The sequence below is a fragment of the Megalobrama amblycephala genome, linkage group LG22 (genome assembly GCF_018812025.1).
Source record: "Megalobrama amblycephala isolate DHTTF-2021 linkage group LG22, ASM1881202v1, whole genome shotgun sequence".
NCBI lineage: Eukaryota > Metazoa > Chordata > Actinopteri > Cypriniformes > Xenocyprididae > Megalobrama > Megalobrama amblycephala.
In genome coordinates, this window is record NC_063065.1 from 32,257,398 (window position 1) to 32,283,242 (window position 25,845).

A 25,845-nucleotide genomic window follows, 5' to 3' on the forward strand; every position below is an offset into this window, starting at 1 on the left:
ACATGGCCCCGCCCCCTTTGTTTCTTGTAGTTCTTTAGATTATTAAAATGTTCCTCAATCTAAGAAAATAATGGTTCTTTTAAGAACTGTTCACTGAAAGGTTCTTTTGGGAATCCAAAATGGATCTTCTACAGCATCACGGCAGAAACCCCCTTTTGGAACCTTTATTTTTAACAGTGTAGACTGTAGTTTCACTGCTGGGCTTCTGTCTTGAGAATGCTGGATGAAACATCTTCTGCTCATATCAGCTCTAGTTAAGCATGAGCTCATGAATAAGTGCTGGCTAAAGACTGCAAATGACTCATTCTCCAGAACTCTTTCTGCTGCGTGTCCAGAGGGACAGGCTGGGTAATTGGAGTCTTACCAATGAAGAAGAGCAGTTAAGAGACTGAAAGCTTCTACAAAAGACTGCATACAGCTGATGATATAGAAAATTAAAGAGCTAAGACAAGTGACTAAGACAAGTTATCCTCATTCTCATATCCACTCTGGTCATATAAATAGCCTTGACTTGCAACAGTGCCTCATGGTGGGGCTTGAAAGTGACAGAAATGATCTTTTCTTCATTAATCGTGAGATATTTGCCCCTTTAAATTGATTTCCAAGGGCATTTTTTACTTCCTTTTTTAATCTTATTACATTTTACCAGTTTTGTACTTGGTGTAGCCTACTTCTGCCATCTGTGGGAAGAAAATAACTGGTATCAGTACGGTTTGAACTGTCTTAACAGATACGTATATGTAATACGGAATATGTTAATACGTAACTTTTGGTGCTCTATTGGTTAATAAAGAAAACTGCATGTGTCTTGCTGAAGAACATTGTAGCCGGAGTTACTTCTCTCTGTTTATGTCTCCGAGCTCTCGACTCTAATACATTGCATAAACAAAGTTCACACAGTTAATATAACCTTCAAAATAGATCTTTACAAAATCTTCATCATGCATGCTGCATGCATGCATCAGATCATGTAAGTACAGTATTTATTTGGATGTTTACATTTGATTCTGAATGAGTTTGATAGTGCTCTGTGGCTAAAGCTAACATTACACACTTTTGGAGAGATTTATAAAGAATGAAGTTGTGTTTATGAATTATACAGACTGCAAGTGTTTAAAAATGAAAATAGCGATGGCTCTTGTCTCCGTGAATACAGTAAGAAACGATGGTAACTTTAACCACATTTAACAGTACATTAGCAACATGCTAACGAAACATTTAGAAAGACAATTCACAAATATCACTAAAAATATCATGTTATCATGAATCATGTCAGTTATTATTGCTCCGTCTGCCATTTTTCACTATTGTCCTTGCTTGCTTACCTAGTCTGATGATTCAGCTGTGCACAGATCCAGACGTTAATACTGGCTGCCCTTGTGTAATGCCTTGAACATGAGCTGGCATATGCAAATATTGGGGGCGTACATATTAATGATCCCGACTGTTACGTAACAGTCGGTGTTATGTTGAGATTCGCCTGTTCTTCGGAGGTCTTTTAAACAAATGAGATTTATATAAGAAGGAGGAAACAATGGTGTTTGAGACTCACTGTATGTCATTTCCATGTACTGAACTCTTGTTATTCAATTTTCAATTCTATGGCACCTTTAACCCTGGTTGTGTCGAAATATGCAATGACCGTTGTAATGACACTCATTTAACGGGAGATGATCCTTCAATATGGCCACGTCACATCTCTAACTCAGTCTGCAATGCAGGCAAACCTAGCAGACGTGAAATTATGTTATCAGAGCAAACAACAGTAAATGTAATTTTTAAACCTACAAATGTGTATACACAAGTGTACCTTAAAGTTATTCAGGAAGATCACCTCAGGAAGTTTTCTCTCAGGAGAAGAGAAAAAAATACCATTACCAATCCAGTTTATTCCAGTTTGGCAAATCAGCAGTTGGTTATTATAACCCAGCAGGCTGGGTAGTGTAGTTCCCACGAAAGGTGTTCCTAGAACTAAGTTCGTTCCCAGTTCCTGCAGTGCGAACATGCCAAAAAGTGGGTACTTCCGCCATTAGTTCTAGGAAATATGAAAAGGTTCATGATGAAAATGAAAATGTCACGAGGCAAGAATGATAATGAAGTGGCTTGGAGATCATTACTTTGAAATGTTGGATCCGTGGCCAATCAACTCCCTGCATATGAATGCTATGGTCAGTCCTCAAAAGGCGAGTCGACAAGCAGAAGCTTAAGTGCAGGTATTGGGTAGGATTAAGGGATGTAGAATAAGGTCATGCAGAATAAGGCATTAATATATGCTTAATAAGTACTAATAAACAGCCAATATGCAAGATAATAAGCAAATAGTTAAAAGTGAGAATTGTTCCCCATACTGAAGAGCAAACATAAAACCATTGAAATATGGTATTTTTCCTGCCATCTCATATTTTTATCCATCATGTCTCATTAAATTTTTGACCTCGGGCTAGACAAATATTTTCAAAAAAGATATCCATGTTCAATTTCAAATTCATTTAACCATAATAACAGTTATGAACACAAGCACAGAGAAAAACACTCACAGTCTGTGCTATTGTCAGTGTTTTCACATTAATGTTTCAGGAATCTGTCAGACCCCCAAAGAACTCTGGTAATGATGATAAATGGTTCTTATGAGGAACATGAGACTGTAGCACTGCTGCAGTGTGAACAGATACTGGCTAGAAAAATCATTACATCCTATATTTAGACCAAAAAGATCATAAGAAAATGTGGTGCAAATGAGAAGTTTCACTGCAATACTCACCCATTAATATTTAACTGCTGAATTATGCATTATTGCACTGTGTATACTCGCACACAAATTATTGATTTGCAAAACTGCATGCAATGACAGGATGTTAGCAGTGAGGTTTACATTTACTTCTCTTAAGGAGAGACCTCTGTACAAGGGGCAATTGTGACGCACTATATTTCTTCTATAGTGTAGAGTGATGACAAGGATTCAGAGCATGACCAGTAGAGGTAACTCTCTGCCTCAGGGAAACAATATGCTTTTGAGGAAGAAAATCACTTTTTTTCTCTTGCAGGTTCAGTGTTTTTCTTCTTCTATGTAGTTTTGATACATTTAAATTTAAACTTGGTTAAAAGTCAACATGAATGAATGGAGTTGATTCATCTCTAAAGTTAAAAAAAGTGAAATTGTAATCAAGGACCCCTTTAACAATACTTCAGCAGCATTTATTAATCTTAGTTAATAATTGCAGCATTTACTAATACATTAAAATCATTTGTTAATATTAGTTAATGCACTGTGAACTAACATGAACAACCAGCGAACAGCTGGATTATTATTAACTAACATTAACAAAGATTAATAAATACTGTAACAAATGTATTGCTCATTGCTAGTTCATGTTAGTTAATACATTAACTAACATATAACATATAACTAACAACTAACATATAATATAAATAGATCTTTTTTTTATATAATTTATGTTTATATTAATATTATTATACTCTAGTAATAAGTTATACTCTAAATAATAATAATAATAATACACTCTAAAAATAATAATGACTTGTTATTCCTCGAGTAATTAACACGAGAGAAGAACAGGGTTCCCCGACAAAGACCAAAATTAAAAGTCTGCCAAAATTTAATATCTAAGTGACCAATTATTCTAATTTGACATATTTTCAACACCATTGCATTCTCATAGGCTATATTACTTACAAATGAACACTTAAAAGAAGATGCAAGCTTTCATTTCAGTGATCAGCTGCACAGCTGAACTGGAGCAGAATATTGCAGATTACTAGCGCCATCTAGTGAAAGATGTAAATGAACACCCAAAGCATCTACCTGTCCAACATGACAGCATGAACAATAATGTCATCGATAACGTCATCATGAATAGTGTCGTGGAACTCAGAATCAAGCATTGAAAAGTGTATTTGAAAACAAATCACACACTTTATTTTCTAACTGTGTGAACGCCTTGGCAAGTACATGTAACAATCTGACATTCGTAAAATGTAAAAATCTCACATTTAAAACTATAATTAGCACATTATGCATAAATCAGGATGTTATGTCATGACCTACAGTACATGTTGTATCTTCAGGAGGACAATTTTTGTTTTGAATGACAGAATCTGTAACATAAGCTGACACTTCCACAAACAGTATGAGGCACATAAGAAAGATGTTCCCAAGCTGAAAAAAATGTGACAATACATGAAAGACAGCAATCTGAAGTCATCACTTACAGCTTGGTAGTCCATTTTTGTCCTGCAACATCCTCTCTTTTCTCTTATCTTATCAGAGGCATTGCAATTTGGTCTTTTGTGCAATTTTGACAAGTGACCTTGTGTGTCTACGGTCTATTCTGGGTGACATTTGTCAGATATAATCAGAGTTCTGGAGAAAGCTTGTTATTTCACATGAAGGATGAACAATTTCAAATGTACTGAGTCCCTGAAGGGACTAATGCCTCTTGTGACTTACGACTTTTGCCTCGACTCCTAATTACTGCTTATTAATAGTTAGTAAGGTAGTTGTTAAGTTTAAGTATTGGGTAGGATTAAGAATGTAGAATATGCACTGTAAAAAAAAGAATTGTTGGTTTAACTTTAAAAAGTTGCCTGGTTGGTTTAAAATTTTGAGTTCATTAAAATTAAAATGTGAGTTAATTCAATGAAGGCAATTGGCTTAATTAAGAGAAACTCAAAATATGTTATTTAAACCACATTAATTATTTAAGTTGAATTATTTAAGTTGAAAAAAATGTTGTGATAAATCATGGAAATATTTTTTATAGTGTGGTCATGCAGAATAAAGCATTAATATGTGCTTTATAAGTACTAATAAACAGCCAATATCCTAGTAATATGCATGAAAATAAGCAACTAGTTTATAGTGAGAATTCGACCATAACTAAACAAGAACAACAAAAAACATTTCTTGTAATGAAATATTAAAAAGTAAAACACGATCAGAAACTAAGATAGAAACCAACATGGAAAATATAAGTTACGTTTTCTGGGTTAGATACTATTTAAAGGGATTGTTCATCCAAAAACAAAAATTATTATCATTGACTTACTTTCATGTGTACATGGAAAACATAGCAGATGTTTACTTATGTCTGAGCAGCTCTTTTCCACACAATGCAAATATGGAGAGACTGGACACAGTTGCTGTCAAACTTAAAGGTGAAATATCATGAAAATCAGACTTTCTTCGTGTTTAAGCGCTATAATAGGGTCCACAGTGCATCTACCAACTCAGAAAATGTGAAAAAGAACAACCCAGTAACTTTGTTCTGGCAAGTCTTTCTCTGCAAGCATGTGAAAAAATGAGCCGCTCAGATTTCGCTCCCCTTAAGGGGATCTTATTATAATATTACCGCCCGTTAATTCTGGAATATCCCTTTAAGTGAAATCCACACATTTGCAGTATACCATTAAGAAAATTGAATCTCTCTCTCTCTCTCTTCTTCTCTTCTTTAAAACTGACTTTTCATTTTTCCTTATTTAATAGCTATATTGAACACAGTGACAAAACTTATCCCAACGCTTTGGTCTCTGTGTATCAGACACTTGCAGTCTGGATTTCAGATCCAATTAGATGTGCAGCTCTGCACTGGAGGGTTTATATGTGTTCATTAGAGTCAGTCAGAGGAATGCCCTCAGAACAGATGGTCCCATTAAAAACAAGTCTCTATATTTCAAGTGCAGAAAGAGAGAATGCATTGGAGGACATGACTTGTATAAGTGTAATAAATGTTTATTGTGTATAATAAAAAAATGTATTTGAAAATTCTTCCAGAATGTCTCGCAGGACACATAAGATTTTATGCAAACCTGAGCATGAGTGTGTATTTATTATTTATGAATTTAATATTATATTACCAATCATAAGTTTGGGCTCACAAGGCTTCATTTATTTGACCAAATATACAATAAATAAGCAATATTGTGAAATACTATTGGAAAAAACTGGAAAAAACTAAAAAATGCTGGGTTAATAACAAACCAAGTTGGGTTGAAAATGGACAAACCCAGTGGTTGGGTTAAATGTTTGCCCACCCTGCTGGGTAGTTTTATTTAACTCAACTATTATTTAAAAATGACTATATGGCTTAAAATGACCCCAAAATAGGTTGGAGATTAAAAATCAGACACATAATTACTAGAGGAAACAATAATAATAACAAAAGGTGAACATTTATTACACTCTAAAAAATGCTGGGTTAAAAACAACCCAAGTTGGGTTGAAAATGGACAAACCCAGCAAAAGTTAAATGTTTGCCCAACCTGCTGGGTAGTTTTATTTAACTCAACTATTGTTTAAAAATGACTGTATTGCTTAATTAAAATTAACCCAAAGTATGTTGGAAATTTTACATTTATTAATGTTCAATGAATAATTATTAAACAATAAACATGTATTAAATTGCTTATTAATAAATGTATATTAATAAACTATTAAACTATTAAATTTATATTAATAAAATATTAAAGCTTATTAATAAACATTCACCTTTTGTCTATTATTGTTGCCTCTAATTGCATCTGGTTTTTAATTTCCCAACTATTTTGGGTTCATTTTAAGCTAGCCATATAGCAATTTTTAAACAATAGTTGGTTTAAATAAAAACTACCCAGCAGGTTGGGCAAACATTTAACCCAACCGCTGGGTTAAAACAACCCAATCGCTGGGTTTGTCCATTTTCAACCCAACTTGGGTTGTTTTTAACCCAGCATTTTTTTAGAGTGTAATAAACAATTGAATGAATGTTTATTCTTTAATTATTATCCATTAAACTTAATAATAAATGTTCATTTCCAACATATTTTGGGTTCATTTTAAGCAACAATGCAGTAATTTTTAAACAATATTTGAGTTAAATAAAACTACCCAACAGGGTGGGCAAACATTTAACCCAACCGCTGGGCTAAAACAACCCAATTGTTGGGTTAAAACAACCCAGTCACAATAATCTGTGATTTGTTAATTCTCTTTAAGCTTTATTTAACTGACAAGTCCAAATAAATGTTTTTGCCAATGTTTTGTACTGACCAACGTAATTGTATTTTGTAAATATAAACACATTTTGATTTTGATGACTAACAGACTCCAAAAGAGTTGGGACAGAGACATGTTTACCACTGTGTCACATCACTTTTCTTTTAATCACACTTGTTAATCATTGAGGATACTAATTGTTGCAGTTTTGCAAAGAGGATTTTTTCCGAATCTCACCTGATGGAAGACAGCTGCTCAACTATCCGTGGTCATCATTTCTCCTTTTCATAATGGGCTGTACATTTTCAATAAGAGACAGATCTGCAGATGGTGAAAGACCTAAATTCTTTGCAATCTTGCATTGAGAAATGTGATTTTTGAATTGTTTGACAATTCTCTCATGATTTTTGGCACAAAGTGGTGAGCCGTGACCCATCTTTGCTTCCCTCACCTATTACCAATTCACCTGTTTCACATGGAAAACAGTTTAATTCGGATATTCTATAGTCTTTTCACTTTTATTTTGCCTCTGTCCCAACTGTTTTGTTGTGTGTTGCAGCCATCAAAATCAAAATTTGTTTATATTTACAAAATTCATTTAAATTGGTCAGTGGAAACAGTGGAAATCTTGCATAAATGCATATTAAGAAATATCCCAACTGTGTATTTTAGTTTATGTTAAACTGTAATTTATATCCAGTGAGCAAAGCTGAATTTTCAGCATCATTACTCCAGTCTTCAGTGTCACATGATCCTTCAGAAATCATTCTAATATGATGATTTGATGATCAAGAAACATGATTATGATTATCAGTGTTGAAAACAGTTGTGCTTCTGTAATATTTTTGGGGAAACTATGATACAATTTTTTTCAGGATTCTTCGATTAACAGAAAATTTATTTGAAATAGAAATCTTTTGTATTATAAATGTCTTTACTTCATTTTGATCAAATTAGATGCGTGTTTGCTGAGTAAAAGTGCAAATTTGTTTTATTATTTATAAATAATACAATTTTAAAGAGGAAAACAAGTTGAGTAAAAAGTTGCATTGAGCAAATAAAAATAATTTTGAATGCCTTAGTATTTTGTGTGGCAGGCAAAGAGAGTTTTAAAAGAGTTAAAACCTGATTAAGGTTCCTTAATCAGGTTTTAAATGAATTTCTTAGACTTTTTGGGCCATAGTTTAATGATCTAAGCGCATGGTCTGAAGCGCATGCTGCACTTAGGACATGTCAGAATCCACTTTTGCTAGTTTAATGACAGGAAAAATGGTCTGCACATGGTCCAAAAGGCTTGTATCTATTCTCTTAATGAGTCATGGGTGTGTTTTGGGCGTAACATGCAATAAACAAGCCGGATTCCACCAAAGCATTTTTATCTTTATGTACACTATAATAATCTTTTACATTGTAATCCCTTTATTTTTAATATTTGGCATGTTTGTGTGCTGCTGCATGTGTAATAAGCAAAGTGTACGCGCGTTGTGCACCCGCCTATAGGCGGATATTTCTAACGCGCACTTTAAATAACAAAAAAGTTGTTTTTTGTTGGTCAATGGCACAGTCATTTTCAGTTCCTCAAAATAGCAATACGCCAACAACGCACCTGAACACACCTCATTTTCAGACCAGCACACCCATGGGTGAACAGATGGGCGTGAGGGCATTTGCTTTTTAAACAACATGGTTCTGGATGTGAAAATTATAACTGCATGGGCTGAAACTAGCAAAAAACACTAGCTTCGTGCCTGGTTCTGCATTGCACCGGGTGTATGATATGGCCCTATGACTCTACTGTCCACTACTGAACATGAAACATCATGAAAGCTTATCTGCAGTAATACAGTTAACATTGTTTCTTTGGGTGTATGGAACCTGGCATAAAAAAACAAAAACAAAACAAAATAAATAAATAAATGCAAGCCTTGCTCAAAGCTCATCACACTTTGCTAAAAATTGTTATACTAATAATTTGGTGTGGTTAAATGAAACTGGCAAGGAAGGCGTGAATGGGCCGTCTGATTCGGGGACAGGGATTGTCCTGTGGGGAAAAACACTAATCTGGACATGCAGCATCCCATTTCCTTCAGGCCTGTGTGCAGTCAGCCGTCGAAAGCGTAACAGCTGCCAGAAGCGTAAATGGATAATATTAGCACGCAAACGTTATTCAATTGAACACAAATTACTTTTCACAATTACTGTGATCCATATGGCACAGAGCCCGACGCAAACCATTCCAATGACCAATAGACAACAAACACAATCATTCCTAAAGGAACAGTTCACCAAAAAAATAAAAATTCTGTTATATGCTCATGTTCATGTTGCTCCAAACCCATGCTGGTTATATATATACAGTACAGTATATATATAAATACATTTTTTTTGCTTCATCGGAATGGGATGTAACTTGGTGACTTTTGTCGCATTAGCTATGTGAACACACAAAAAAATCATGGACATGATTCGGATATATTAAAGGGTCGTAAAAAATACTCACAACATAGGAAATTAATGGAAAATATGAAAAAATACAAAAACCCTTGGCAGTACAAACTATAATTCAGCCGCTGTGCAGAAAAAAGTGCTCAGCATTGAAGGGGTGACACACTAAACTATCAAGAGTGCAAAATAAACAGAAGAAGCCCAGTGTGACCCCTAAACGAAGAGGACCAGAGGGTTAAAAGAGTTTCTGTAATGTTGAAGTTTTTGTGGTTACCTCTGATACATAAAAGTGTGGGAATGTACTATTTGTCTATATCTATTTTATTTTTCCTGTATCTTACTAAAGGGCTAAAGGTCTAGAGTCCCTTTTCAGACAACGCAATTTGCAAGACCTGTTTCCTGTTTTGCTGTCAGAGGCGAAGAACGGGAACCAAGAACTGTCTGCTTGCATAACACCCACATACTATATAAAGATCGAGAGACTTAGAGAAAGACTTTTCTTCTTCTTTTCTGCTTCCACTCAACTCTACTGATCAACAATAAAGAACATTGATAGTCTCATCTCCACCTCAGGCTTTTGTCTCTTCCTTCGAACTGGTCCAATAAAGGTAAACACTACATTAACACTAAGCAATGACTGCGCTAATGTCAGAGACATTAAGTAATATCTTACTTGTTCATTAAATGTACATGGTAAATAAGTTTTGTTAGCATACGATATGATAGCTGTTGATTTGAACTGAAATAGATAAGATTAATTGGTTCTAGAGCTACAAGGTAGTTGGAGGAACTTAATTTTGTTGAGTAATCAACTTAAAACATTTTATGTTACAAATTAAGTTCCTCTAACTCAATGTAGCTTGTTGGTGGGATGTAAATTCACTCAGTTGTCATAAAAAAAAAAAATGATGCAAACTCTGTTTGTTGAGCCAACACATTACTTTTAGATTTTATTCTGTGGAAAATGAGTATTGGAAGCATAGATATTATCGAAAAATCGATATTTTTGACAACACTGCATTGCACTTAGTTTATTATTTCAGATGCCTTTTTAAAAGATTACACTTGAAACCGAAGTGGCTGGGAGTGACTGCATTACACGCCACTGCTGAAATACACACGCATTTGGCGGAGTTGGCAGATGTTAATGTCAAGCCCTGTATAGAATTATACAGTGCACAGCATAAATGAGTACACATCCTCTGAACAAATTCAAAAGATGTATTTTCTTCATGATCACTACTACAATTCATGGAAATATGCCAAAACTAAAATGTATTAAACATATACATAATAAAAACTGAGAAATATATGTCATTAATAGCCATAAAATAAGTAAATTAGGCAATTTTGTTTAAATTAAAGGTGCCCTCGAATGAAAAATTGAATTTATCTTGGCATTGTTAAATAACAAGAGTTCAGTACATGGAAATGACATACAGTGAGTCTCAAACTCCATTGTTTCCTCCTTTTTATATAAATCTCATTTGTTTAAAAGACCTCCGAAGAACAGGCGAATCTCAACATAACACCGACTGTTACGTAACAGTCGGGATCATTAATATGGACGCCCCCGATATTATGCATATGCCAGCTCATGTTTCCCAACATTATAAAAGGCATTAGACAAGGGCAGCCAGTATTAACGTCTGGATCTGCACAGGTGAATCAATCAGACTAGGTAAGCAAGCAAGAACAATAGCGAAAAATAGCAGATGGAGCAATAATAACTGACATGATCCATGATTAACATGATATTTTTAGTGATATTTGTAAATTGTCTTTCTAAATGTTTCGTTAGCATGTTGCTAATGTACTGTTAAATGTGGTTAAAGTTACCATCGTTTCTTACTGTATTCACGGAGACAAGAGAGCCGTTCGCTATTTTCATTTTTAAACTCTTGCAGTCTGTATAATGCATAAACACAACTTCATTCTTTATAAATCTCTCCAACAGTGTAGCATTAGCCGTTAGCCACGGATCACAGCCTCAAATTCATTCAAGAATCAGAATGTAAACAATATAACAGTATACAATACTCACATAATCCGACGCATGCATGCCGCATGCATGATGAACACTTTGTAAAGATCCATTTGAGGGTTATATTAGTTGTGTAAACTTTGTTTAATGCACTGTTCAAGGCAAGCACGAGCTCCTGTGGTGCGGAGAGCACGAGAATTAAAGGGCCAGTAGCCCTGAATCGGCGCATTTATAATGATGCCCCAAAATAGGCAGAAAATGAAAAAAATGAATAAAAAAATCTATGGGGTATTTTGATGCTGAAACTTCACAGACGCATTCAGGGGACACCTTAGACTTATATTACATCTTTTTAAAAAAAAGTTCTAGGGCACCTTTAATGTCAAGCCCTGTACAGTGCACAGCATAAATGAGTACACTCCTCTGAACAAATTCAAAAGATGTATTTTCTTTATGATCTCTACTACAATTCATGGAAATATGACAAAACTAAAATGTATTAAACATATACATAATAAAAACTGAGAAATATATGTCATTAATAGCCATAAAATACGTAAATTAGGCAATTTTGTTTAAATTAAGGATTGCAGAAATGAGTACACCCTAGATTTAATTCAACAAATGTATAATATTCTAGCACTTAGTATGCCCTCCATAACTTTGAATTATACTGCTCTGACCCTTCTTGGCACGGAGTGTACAAGTTCATGACAAATTGTCACATCAGTCCTGTTTAACTCCTGGATGATGAGCTCCTTAAATGCCCTGATCTTTAATGGGGAGTGTTGCTCAACTCGTCTCTACAGAATCCCCCACAGGCACTCAAGAGTGTTAAGACTGAGTTCAATACATGTCCACAGAAGGTTTTTCACCCTGGGAGAATGCATATCCTCATTGTCATGTTGAAAAAATGCCCAACAATGCAGGGAATGAGGAAAGGGTAACATCTTCTGTTTCAGGTTTGTGTATTAAATTACACAGTGGTGTGGGAATTCATGACCAGCATTGATAAAGCACAACTCCCTCACACCTTCAGCACTCAGACATCCCTATATAAGAGCTTTACTACCACTGAACTTTACTGTGGGAACCAGGACAACTTCTCACTGCACTCCTCCTCTAGCAACACCAGAACATTTTGGATGCTGTTAGATCCAATGAGACCAAGAGTATTGATTCCCAGAATCTATATTTTGTAAATATGGGCTTTGGAAATGGCTAACTGACTTTATTGTGCTTTGGCTACAGTAGGTAGTTCCAGTGCATGTCATTTCTGCAGGCTGCATCTTACTCTGTGAGATAAACACTCACTCTTTTCATAGCTTTTACTGGCTCTGAGACACTCGCTTGGTATTTCTCCTGCTCTTTGTCTAGCAAAAAAATCCCTCATCCCTAAATGAAAGCTTAAAATGAAGGCCTGATTATGTCACAAGTCCATTTTGAATCGTTCTCAGACTTAATGCTGACAACAATGGAAGCACTTAAAAGCGAACTGATTTCAGGTAGATCCTCTTATACCACTGTCCTCTTAGCACAGATAGAGGACAGTGGTATAAGAGGATTACCAAATCATTGTTTTAAGTGTGAAAATACAGCAAAAGTAAGAAATTCAAAATGGACTTGTGACATAATCAGGCCTTCATTTTAATTGTCAAGAAATGACTTCTCTTTAAATGTTTTGGTTCAGCATACTTACCTGTTGATCAAACATTGCCTTAAATTTACACCATAACATTTTTATTTTGTTTTATTTAGTAACTTTTAGGAGGGTGTACTCATTTTTGCTACACAACATTTTATCACCTTGATAAGAAAATCTTATTTTCCTGAATCATTTTGACATGCTTCTTTAGTAATTGATTAAGCAGACTTGCTGGAACATTATATCTCTAAAGAACCCTAACATGTCCTCAATTGAGTAATTGCTGATTTTCAGAAGTTTCAGAGGGGTGTGTACTCATTTATGCTGTGCACTGTATATGAAATTACATATAAAGATTGGAACTTGTACTTTTTAGATCAACTAAGTACAATTAAAATAAATTTAAACTATAAAACATTTTCATTTTGTTGTGATTAACATGCAATTAAGTGTCTGTAAACATTACAAAGTATAACTTCTTTTAAAGTATATTAATTCCAAAATAAGTATTCTTTTTAAAAGTATGCTAAAGTGAATGTATTTTTCACAAGAGATCTCATTCAAATTTGAAAAAGAGTGGAAAAGAGCAGCACTGAAGATTCTTTAAAATTTCTGAGCAGAATATGGCTTTAATATTAGAAAGCACACTGGATCATGAGAGGTTTGCTTAATTGTCTTTTTGAAACAAGGTAAATTTAATCAGTTACCAAATATTACGCCCTGCATACAGTGGTGTTGATGGTGCGATAAAATCCCACTCTTCCTGTCCTTAGGCCTAATGACTTCAAGATTTAAGCAGCCAGGACACACCTAATAGCACCCCCATACCCCAATGTGAGAGAAAAGCAGACGATTAATGAAGATTTTAACGCTGTCGTTTAGAATATGCCAAGTTCATTGTTCCTTCTCAGTCTCCCGCAATAAAAGCTTAAATGAAGCGTGCTTACTGGGGCTAAGCATTCGTTCTGAGTAATTGGTGGCGTCTTTGAGAGCGCTTTGAACCAGCTGACCTGAACACTCAGCCCTTGTTAGAGAGGCCAGCCGAAGGGAAGTGAGCAATGCACCTTAAACTGTGAGAATGAGTTTACATCAGGACCGTAAAACTGCTTGATTCTGAAGAGCTCTGAATGAGAAACATTTACATTTTTATTGAAAGAAAGTGACATTTTTCTTTGCTGATTCATGAACTGGATGGGTGTGTTTATTTTATGATAGAAAAGAAGAACATTTGCTTTATAATCATGTATTGTATGAATTAATCTCCAAAACCCCATCAAATCAAATCAAAAACCCCTAATCAAATGAAAAATGTTGAAACCTGTTAGTTTTGATAAAGATCACCTTCAGAGCATAAAAGTGCCCGAAGCCAAAGATAAACTCATGATTATATTTATTAAATTAAATTAAAAGGCATTTGAAATAAATTATGAAAGCATGATTAAAAAAACTTTTTTTTCTTTGTTCTTTCATAATTTATTTTTACATTTTATTTCAAATGCCTTTTAATTTTAACCCTTGTTCTAGACAAAGACTTTGAATGTTAAATTATGAAAAAAACATCATAAATATTAAATAATTATATTTATTAAACTATAATATTGTGAATACAGTAATGTAAGCATAAACATAAACGGATTAATTTGATTTATAGTTCAGTTCTGGTGTCATTTTCACCACAACCAACCATTTTGCCCTAAATATTTTTTAGAAGTTAGTGCCTTGTGAAAAAGAAGTGCACTTAATTGCACTTAATTCTTATAATCTTAAAATTATATATATATTTATTTAAAGTCCCTGTTATATCATGATGTTTTAATAAAGCATACTTATATTTTTAAATGAACTAAATCGCAACTTCATCATTACAATCATTATGTGTAATTACAAGTACATTTAAATACATGACATACAAGTATATTTTAGTTTACATAAATGATTGTCAGTATGTTTTGCAGCATACTTTAAACATCTTTCAAAGACAACAGAAGTTTGAAATTAAATAAAGATGTTCTACTTAATTCTTAAAAATAAAGGTTCTTTATTTGCATCCATGGTTCCACGAAGAATAACATCCATGGAACCTTTCTATTGGACAAAAGCTTCTTTATAGTGGTAAAAGGTTCTTTAGATGTTATAAAATGCTCTTCACACTGGTTCTTTAAAGAACCGTTAAGTAAAAGGCTCTTTGGGGAACCAAAAATGGTTCTTCTATGCAATCACTTTAAAAACCCTTTATTTTTAAAAGTGAAAAAAAAAGCACTCTAAAGTTCAGCTAAGTGTGTTTAATATCAATTTAAACTATAATAAATTTTTACATGCAATCATTTTACATGCAATCAAAATAAATATCGCTTGTGAAGAAAATAGTATTATACTTACATTTGATATTAGCAGGCTCTTGACATTAACATACCTCTCAGAAAGAAGAGAGACGAGAAAGAGCAAAAGTTAATTAAGTGGCACAGGAAAAATGCCAGCAAGTGAAATAATGTTTTTCAATACAGACCCCTCAGGATTCCATATTTGGAAAATATGCAGTTTAAAAGGGTAACATCCAGACAGTTCAGACGTTCAGACAGCTCAGGAAAACCATCAAGAAAAGATTATTTTTTTTGGTAGGTGCTGCTATTATCTTCTGTGCTCAAATAAAACTGCAAAATCAATACAAACTGCTTGAATCTATCTATCTATCTATCTATCTATCTATCTATCTATCTATCTATCTATCTATCTATCTATCTATCTATCTATCTATCTATCTATCTATCTATCTATCTATCTATCTATCTATCTATCTATCTATCTAATCATGATAGATAGATCAAATATTTTGTGTCCACATTTTTAATACATCATGCCCACATAAAAATGTCTTTTTTATTCATTTGCCACAAGGTGGCAGCACATGCAAACATTTTCCCTCATCGGTACTGAAGAAGGATTTCCTTTTAAAATCTTGTTGCTGTAATTTTGTCCCTGTCGTTCATGATCATTTCAACATGAACTTTCATCAGTGGAACCACCATCTGTATACATTCTCACTGCTTCCACTCCAAAGGTATTATTTTTATTTATTTATTTTTATTGAAGTGTCATTTAGTGTGGAGTATTAACATCATATGTTCCTGTTATTCCTGTGTGTGATTCCAAGCTAAAATATTTGTCTAAATATGTTTTTAAGATTAAATGTGATTAACAGCGTCATACAGAGACAAAATATGCTTGTTGCTTGTAATATCATTAATAATTCAGTGCAGGTTCTTCTCCTCTTCCCCTGTTTCAGCAGATGAGTGTGTGTTTTTGGGAACGAGTCCAGATCATCCACTGGCTCTCCAGGCTTTGGCCCACAGTCGTCCTTAAGGAATATGGCCACATGCTTTTACAGACACCATTTGTGAGAAAACGGATTTCAGGGCACGACTCAGAAGTGACACTCGGTTGGGTGATTTGCCAAAAGAAGCTCCCGTTTCTTCGCAATCCGACCAATAACCCCAGTGACACACACACACACACACACACACACACACACACACACACACACACACACACACACGCACACACACACACAAAAAAAATCTTTAATTAAAGTTGGCATGGACACGAAGCTGCGATAGTCTTTTCTTCTCTATTGTGATGTATATCTGAGTGAAGCGGCTTCTCGAACAAGAACAAATGTAGGGCGGGGCTTGAATTTGTCCACTCGGAATTGATTGGATGGTGATCTCACGTGAGTGACAGCTTGTTTTAAGGAGAAGAGAAGAGATGTCGGAGGGGGAAATGATTATTTAATCAGTTTGATTAAAGAATACGAGGGTACATGAATTAAAAAAAAAAAGATGTGCATGTATAAATAATTTATAATAAACACAGCAATATTCCATAAAAAATAAGAACCGAAATCTTTCTTTCTTTCTTTCTTTCTTTCTTTCTTTCTTTCTTTCTTTCTTTCTTTCTTTCTTTCTAATTAATCTTCTCCATAATTAAATATGCATTATATTCATATCAGCCTATTGTTTTTTTTATTTCATGTTTTTATTTTGTATTGCATATAATAATATATTTTATTAATTTATTTAGACTAGACTAGAGCAAAGCGATATTCACCTATCATGGAAAAAGAGGACAGTGCTGCGCGTAAGGGGAGGCGGGAGCGGGCGCCATGACAACGCCCTCAAACCAATAACGTAAAGCGATGAAGGACGTCGTAAATACTGCCTGCTAGATGTTGGAAAGAGTCGGTTGCTGTGGCTCGGTGTTAGTGCTGGAGATCAGCAGTAGTGTGTGTGTGGAGACCGCGCTCGATCAAACTCTTGCTCTCAGCAGCTCGGGATGAGATTCAGAAGTCTTGCACATATAAACGACTGATTCATATAAGAGACTGAGAATTAGAGGCTTGACCACTGCTTATGTCTCTCGCTAGGTTGCTAACTGGCTGATCTCCTAATGGAAAGAGCATCTGAGTTTGTCTGATGTGAGTATGTGAGCCGCTGAGCGTCTGGGATACAATGTTGTTTTTCGTGTGTCTTTTATCGGAGCGTTTGACGCGCGCTACAGAGTAACAGCAGCGCGAGCGCTCCAGCCTGAACAATGATTCAGAGTAACCGATCCAGAGACTCGCTCCTGCAGGACTGACTGAAGAAACTCTCTCAGGTTTGTTTCCAGCTTTTTTCCCCTTCACTGTCCTGTTGAGACGCCTGGCGTTCAGTCAGTTTGCGTTTCGTTTCTTAGTTGTAGTGAATTTAATTAATACAAAAACTCTTGTTTCTTGACACAATCTGCATTTTTCTATTTTCAAGTCATGGAAAACCTAAAAAAAAAAAAAATGTCTTGGAAAAGACATGGGAATTTCTTCTTTTGTGATTTAGTATTGCTATAGAGCATGCATGTCGACTAGAAGAGTGTAATATCCAATGCAAATACATCAGAAACGCCTGAAAAGTCATAGAAATGCATTGGTTTAAAGCTGTAGGAGACCATGTTGTAAAATAAAATGTCTTTTCTTTTCTTGTTACGCAGAATGAAAGTCTAATTGAAGACTTATAACACAGACACTGATGTACCCATCATGTCTTGCTCTCATCTTGTATTCAGAAACAGCAGAGCTCAGGAGATCATGAAGTAGGTTTCAGATTTCTTGGCACTGATCTGACACTTGAAATAACATGATAGGATTCAGCTGCTGACCTCAGAGCAGTCTGAAAGATCTCTGGATTATAATGTGATTTACTAAGCATTAACACACGTACACTTATCGATCAAGCCAGGACTTTTCAAACGTATGGGTAAATGTTGCATTTATCCTGTTAAACGGGACAAGAGTATAAAGATTTTAGGTTGTAACTGGTTTTAATATCAAGTTTTAACATGGTTTTTAAATGTCTTTTAAGTTCACTAGTTAGTTTTAAGTGATCCTACCGTCTGACAAATTAACAGTAGTCTTGACAAAAAGTATTAATAAACAAGACTGTCAAACAAAATGCTGTTTAAAATCATTTTAATTGCATTTACATTGTGAGGACACATATATTATTTTTATTTTTTTCCCCCCTAAAAGCAAGCCTCTGTTTGAGAAGTTCTATTGTAACCTGATCATTCATTTGTCAGGACACCGAGAGTGAGAAAGCCACACCTGCATGATAAACCGCAGCTCACAACACCAAACTCATTGTTAGACATTTTATTAAGCCTTTTTTTCTAAAGATATGCATCTTGCGTAACCCTCAATATGAAAAACAAGGCGTCAAGCCTTTATAAATGTGAGTTTTCATTCACCCTCCTAATGAAGTGAAGACTTCATGTTGGTGGCTGACAGAAAAAAGGGGTAATTGTGAACACAAGGCACACATTGTGTCGGATTAAACTGTAGCATTTGTTCGATTGTCTCTGTACAATACACTCATTTGCCTAAAGAACTTGCTTACATTTGGATTAGTGTTATTTCTCTGGGAGTTGCTTTAAAAATATCAAGAACGAAAGCCTTTAGAGAAGCTAGAGGTGTCATAACCACATCATTGAGCTTAAGATTCAGGTGTCATTTTTTGAATGAGAATGTGGTTAATCATTAATGTAGAGTGGTTTTTATTTGTTATTGTGTGAAAGGAAATTTGTTTCCATTCATCATTGTCTGCGCGGGTTGCTGGACTGAGGCGGCTCAGTTGTGGATGACTGTTTTTGTGATCAAACATTATTGACTCCTGCAGTCGATAACCTTGGCAACTGCAGTTCTTCACCCGAGCGCCTGCAGCTCAGCATGTGCGACGCTAATGACAAGGCCATTGTGAAATGCTTAATGTAATGGGAATAAAGTTAACAAAATGCACTCCGTACAGTCTCAAAGTAATATGGATTAGAGCTTGGCTGAAAAAAAAGAAAGAAAAAGTTTTCAAACTCTTCAGCTTTTGACCTGATGTTTCGGGACATGCGTATGAACAAGTGAAAACATGAATTTTTCAAATACTTAAGAGAGAGTTATTCACTTTGCTTCATGACCATGTGGTCCTTTACAGGTGTCTGAATGATGTCACATCCTGTCACATGATACTGATCCAAAATGGTCCCTTTATATTGGTTACTCCGAATGCCATCAATGAAATTAATTTTTCCGGACATTCTTTCCCATAACAAAGCAACGACTTCTACACATAATTTTAATACCATTTTGCACTATGTTGATATATGATGTTATAAAATCATGCCAAAATAAAACGTATACATTTATTACATTTTAAGATGTTTTAATCACAAATGAAATGGCTGTATTGGCCTTTGGACGGTTAAACCGAATGACCTTTTTGACACTTCAAAATCTTTAAAATACCGTTATATGAAACAAAATATAATTAAAACCTTTTGGATTCAATAAATGAGAGCTAGTTGTACTACCTTACATAGTTTTGGATGTCATATCTTTGTTTTTTATTATTATTAAGGCCTTTTGGACAAAAAAAAAAAAAAAAAAAAAAAGACCAGTCACATCATTGACCCACCTACATATTTTTCTAAAACATTTAAAGGATTAGTTCACTTTCAAATTAAAATTTCCTGATAATTCACTCACCCCATGTCATCCTAGATGTCCGTGTCTTTCTTTCGTCAGTCAAAAAGAAATGAAGGTTTTTGATGAAAACATTTCAGGATTTTTCTCCTTATAGTGGACTTCAATGGGCACCAAACGGTTGAAGGTCAAAATTACAGTTTCAGTGCAGCTTCAAAGAGCTTTAAACTTTACCAGACGAGGAATAAGAGTCTTATCTAGAGAAACCATCGGCCATTTTCTTACATAAATAAATTATATATTTTTTAACCATAAATGCTCATCTTGAACTAGCTCTCTTCTTCTTCTTCTCTATTTGAATTTCAGCAGTGTAGACACTGCTAAGTGTATTACTGCCCTCCACAGGTCAAAGTTTGAACTAATTGTTATATACTTGCACTAGCATATTGTATATGACAATTTAGTTCAAACTTTGACCTGAGGAGGGCAGTAATACACTTAGCAGAGTCTACACTGCCGGAATTCTAATAGAGAAGAAGAAGAGAGCTAGTTCAAGATGAGCATTTATTGTTAAAACATATAACATTTTTATTTTTTATTTTTTTTAGAAAATAAGCAATGGTTTCTCTAGATAAGACCCTTATTTCTCATCTGGGATCGCTGTAAACTGCAATTTTGACCTTCAACCATTTGGGCTCCATTGAAGTCCACTTTAAGGAGAATAATCCTGGAATGTTTTCATCAAAAACCTTCATTTCTTTTCGACTGAAGAAAGAAAGACCTGAACATCTTAGGTGAGTAAATTATCAGGAAATTAATTTGAAAGTGAACTAATCCTTTAAACGTGAAAAACTTAGTCAATATTGAGTTCTACTGAATCAAAATTTTGAATTGATACACTGAAATGAACTGGTTCATGGACTTATCACATTTAGCATTTTTGACATTTTAAACGAGTTCTACCTGTCTTAAGACATCTGTTTCAACACCTATTGCTTGTCTCAACTAGCAAAACAAGGAAGTATTGTGACACTATAGTCTTTAGGAAACTTGATCAACATGAAACGGCATTTGCTCTCAGTTATCTTATTTTTCTGAGAATGAAACTCAATATTAAGTAAAAAACAACAACAAAGCACTTGATTTTATCCCATTGGAATGTGAAAAGAGGGTGTTCTATACCAGAATAGGTCCAGGTGATTGAAGAAAGGAGGGGTTTAAAAAGTAAGAGGGTTTAGTGATGTCAGCCAAAAAAGTTTCAGAGGGCGGATCCTCATTATGATTCTGAAGAGAAGCATTCATTTTACTTGGACTAATATGCACTGATGTATCATTCACAATATAACCAGGAATGTGATTTAAAAGTAAAGAGTCAATTTGGATTTTACACTGACTTCAAGGGGAAAATAAATATATTCATCGCTAGATTCATAATGTAGCATATATCGGGAGCAAAATCCAGTGCTGGCTCATTATCTGTTCTCCTCGGAGCCGGTTTGTTTATGTGCGCTGACTCTTCTAAGATACTGTTCAACCCTTTGTTTTGGCTCACTCTGAGCTGCTTTTTGGTGTTAAGCGGTGTTCAGGGCCTTCAGGCCTGGGCTTCCTATTTTCCTATCCCGTCTGAGCGGGGGGTGAGAGAGAGGAGATACTTTATGGGTAATGGAGTGGTAATTCAAAACTGAGGCCCATGGGAAGGATGAGGTTTGTTGGAAACAAACATTTCATCAGTGAAGTTAGAGTGAATGTGTCTGTTTGTGAACGGACTGATTATTGTTTCCTAAACTTGTTGTCTTGTGTACCTCCAAAGCCCCATTATTATGGCTCAATTACATTTTAATTAACCAAACCATAAATGAGAAAATCATTCAGCATTGTCATTAATTGAGCAAGCTGCACAGTGTCTTCATATAGGCGATACCCATAAAGTCGTGCAGTTTTCAAGTTGCCTTAAAGTCAATGTGACTTGTGGCAGTGTAATTTGCTATGTGTAACTAATTTTACCTCAGTAATTTTACCAACTTCAGTGTGAAACTGGCTAATCCATGAGAAAAAAAAGAAGGGTTTAGCTGTGGGACATCATTTTATCCATTAAGAATTGATTGGATTGTGAAGTGTCCATTGCATACATTTGGAATAATATTATTCACCGATTAAGAAAGTACATAGGGTCAGTTTTGATGTCACATTAATGGGTTAGTTCACCCACAAATGAAAATTCTGTCATTAATTACTCACCCTCATGTCGTTCCAAACCTGTAAGACTTTTATCTTCAGAACACAAATGAAGATCTTTTTGATGAAATCGGAGATTTCTGTCCTTCCATTGACTGCCTATGCAACCACTTTCAAGCCTCAGAAAGGTCACTCTGAAAATAAGGTGTTGGCTCAACAACAACAAAAAAATAAATAATGCAACAGTTTGCATCAATTTTTTTGAGTGAATTTACGTTCAACCAGCAAGCCATATTGAGTTAGAGGAACTTAATTTGTAGCATAAAGTTGATTACTCAAAAAAATTAAGTTGCTCCAACTAGCAGAGTTGTAGCCCTGGAACCAATTAATCTTATCCAGTTCAAATCAACAGATTTAACATGTATATTTAACGAACAAGTAAGATATTACTTGTCACTGACATTACTTCATGCATCTACTCTTCAGCACAATGATAACCACAAAAACTTCAACATTACAGAAACTCTTTTAAATGTCAAACATAACAGCATTAAACACTAACAGGTCTTAAAAACAAATAAATTAACACACAATTTCAACATTTATTCTCCTTATCCAGTCTAACGCAAAGCATGCAAGTTATCAAGACATAATTTCATTAAATTACTACAATGTATTTAAAAAAAAAAAAAAAGCCAATTAATGCATAAATTTGTTTAAATTACAAATGATATTAAGTTGATGTAATGATCATTATTATGTCAACAAAATAATCGTAACTTAAAAGGTTTAATTAAAACGATAAATAAGAATTATTTAGTTGCAACCATGCATTTTTTTTTAAGTTGTGTTAATAGGTCCCCTGTATTACTTTTTAGACTGAAGACATCCATTTGACTTTACTGGTTTAACCTCAATTTTATGAAGTGACACAAGGCTATGTTTGTGCAAAAAACAAACAAACAAACAAAAAACATAATTTACCACTTTCTTTACAAAATATTAATCTCCAAAGCACATTCACGTAACAACGTGTGCTTTCATGTCAACACATCACGCATGTGTCATGGTGCTATTGTGAACGAGCATTGGAGATTAATATTTTGTAAATAAAGTGGTAAATTTTTTGCACAAACAAGGCACTCGCGTCGCTTCATAAAATTGAAGTTAAATCACTGGAGTCACATGGAATACTTTAATGATGCCTTTACTGCCTTTCTGGGCCTTGAAAGTAGTAGTTGCATTGACTGTCAATGGAGGGACAGAAAGCTCTCAGATTTCTTTAAAAAGATCTTCATTTGTGTTCCGAAGATGAACACATGTTTTAATGGTTTGGAACAACATGAGGGTGAGTAATTAATGACATAATTTTCATTTTTGGGTGAACTAACCCTTTAACTACAAAAAGGGAAAATTGTGATTTTAGTTTATTTTAAATTTGTAATTTTCTGTTTTGTGAGTTTAACAAAGCAAGATAAATCTCCTCTTGGAGATAGAAAAACCCACTGGGAAACACATACCCACGGTTTGGGATTATTTTTGTGTGTTAGCGTATTAAGGCTTTTAGTGGCATTCAGCTTGAAATATGAGAAGTTGGTCATTTACCAGAGTGACATAAACCATTTGGAAGCCTTGTAAGGATATTTGAGAGAAGTAAAATCAAATTCCGCTGTCATTTTCGGTTTGCGTGAGACTTGATCTGAATCATACCCCCACAGGCTTATCCTACTGAAGTCTGAAATGAGCCCTATAAATGTCAAAGTGAAAGAATCAGCAGGAACCTTTGCGAAGTGCTTTAGTTTTCCCCACCAAACCTTTCAACATGTCATTCATTTAAAAGAGGCCCCTGCCTCTTGAAATATTATGATTGAGTTTCCGTGACTGTGGGTGGACATAGACTTGACTGCTGGAGCGAGAACTCTTTAATCTGGTTCGGTGTGAAGCAGTCAGCCCGTGCAGTGAAGCTTGTTTGCTTTCGCTCTGCCAATCTGTACTCAAACCAACGGCGGTGCATCACATGGAGCACGGCTTTCCTTGACTGCCTCATTTTTCCGGAAGAAAAATGCACACAGTTTATCTTTGTCTCTGCTCAGTGAGTGAAAAACCGGGGATGTCATTCTGTTAAATGGCACGCAGAGATCATATCGTGTTCAGTTGTTTTATGAACGTTCAGTAAATCTCGTCCTCTGTAATAAGCAGTATGCACATTCTTCTTATCTAGATCTGTGTTAGCCTCTTCCTTTCGCTGCATTCCAGATGAGTTACTTCCCAGGTGTCCACCCCTTAATTGGTACTATTTGCGTGCTAAATCAATCTTTCCCTCCACTTATGTCTTGTTCTCATCATAGTCTGCAGTTATATCTGTCCGATGTCCATGCCTGTGGAACATGAATATATACCACATGTCCAAAACACAAGATTGTACTTGTGGTTCATGGCTGTGATGCAGTAAAGCCTTTTGGCTTCAATATGTCCCTCTCAGCAAGGAAAGAAACTGTGCTTTTCAAATAATGTCATGGGATCTTTGTGGATTAAAAAAAAAACATATTTTGTTCCATAAAAATGAAGCCTATTTTTAGCACTATTAAAATGTTTCACAATGTTTTGAGATGAAAATGAGATTTGCAAATAAATAACATCAAAAGTTAAACATCCAGGCAGTGAGCATTTGCAGAAAATATGTTCTTAATTGTCAGATGTCAAAAGGCCAATCCTATTGGCACTAACCAATGCAAATTACAATTTATTTGCATCTTAGTGTCTTTGATTTTGAGTAAAAATATGACATGGTTTAGTTAGATTTGCCCTTAAACACTACTGTCTGATAAGGATGTTTCAGAACTGATACGAGTTATAATTTCTGGTGTAGATTTTCTCTTCCACCCCCCAGCAACTCAGATCTCACTAGGTCAATTAAAATGCACAGAAATTCGTCAACATGCTCGCTAATCACACTGACTCGTCTACTAATGAGCAGAGCTCTCGAAAGCCATTGCTTTTAATAGGCATGGTGTAATGAGCTTTAATTGAAAATGGCCCATTTGCATGGTAAGCGGCCATATAAAGAATTTGATGCTAAGGGTCTGATTTCCGGCATGGTGGTAATGCAATGTAGCAGCCTGTTTTACCATAGCATAATAGTGACTGAATATTAGCATAGCACCACATGCAGGTGTCTGCGTCATATGCCTGATTTGCACGGATGTTGATGTGCTTCATCAGTATCAGTGACACCCCTGTGTTCGATGCATTCGCATGGTGCTCTATACAGCGCTGCTTCACCTCCCCACATTTCCTTGGTGACACCAGGCTTTTTCAAAGAGAAATCTTCAAAGAGAGATTTAAAACTTACCAGGGCAACTCTGATCAAAGGTTAAACTACGCTCAGCACGACTCTTCTGGTAATACACAGAGGAGTGCATCTGTTTGAAAGTAGAAAGAGCCTAACTTGATTTGCAGGTGTTAGAGCATTTGCTTTTATTGTTGACGAGCAGTATTATAGACTATTTCTTTAACGTTGTTTCAAAGAGGCTTGCTTTCTTAATGTTTGCACACTTTTTAAACACTGATATTTTTAAAATCCACGTTATTTTTATCCGTAGTTGTTAGGA

General features: G+C 35.0%; 1 protein-coding gene across 4 annotated transcripts in view; it reads left to right on the forward strand.

Moving 5' to 3' along the window:
• The first annotated feature begins 9,918 nt into the window (after positions 1-9,918).
• Positions 9,919-25,845, forward strand: part of dipk2ab (divergent protein kinase domain 2Ab) — a 50,329-nt gene continuing 34,402 nt past the window's right edge. The window contains exons 1-3 of one of the 4 annotated variants that reach the window (XM_048174050.1): positions 9,919-10,044; positions 17,143-17,715; positions 18,082-18,183. The gene's annotated coding sequence lies outside the window, so the exon portion shown is untranslated. The remainder of the gene's footprint in view (positions 10,045-17,142; positions 17,716-18,081; positions 18,184-25,845) is intronic. The other 3 variants (XM_048174049.1, XM_048174052.1, XM_048174051.1) reach the window with 3 other exon arrangements.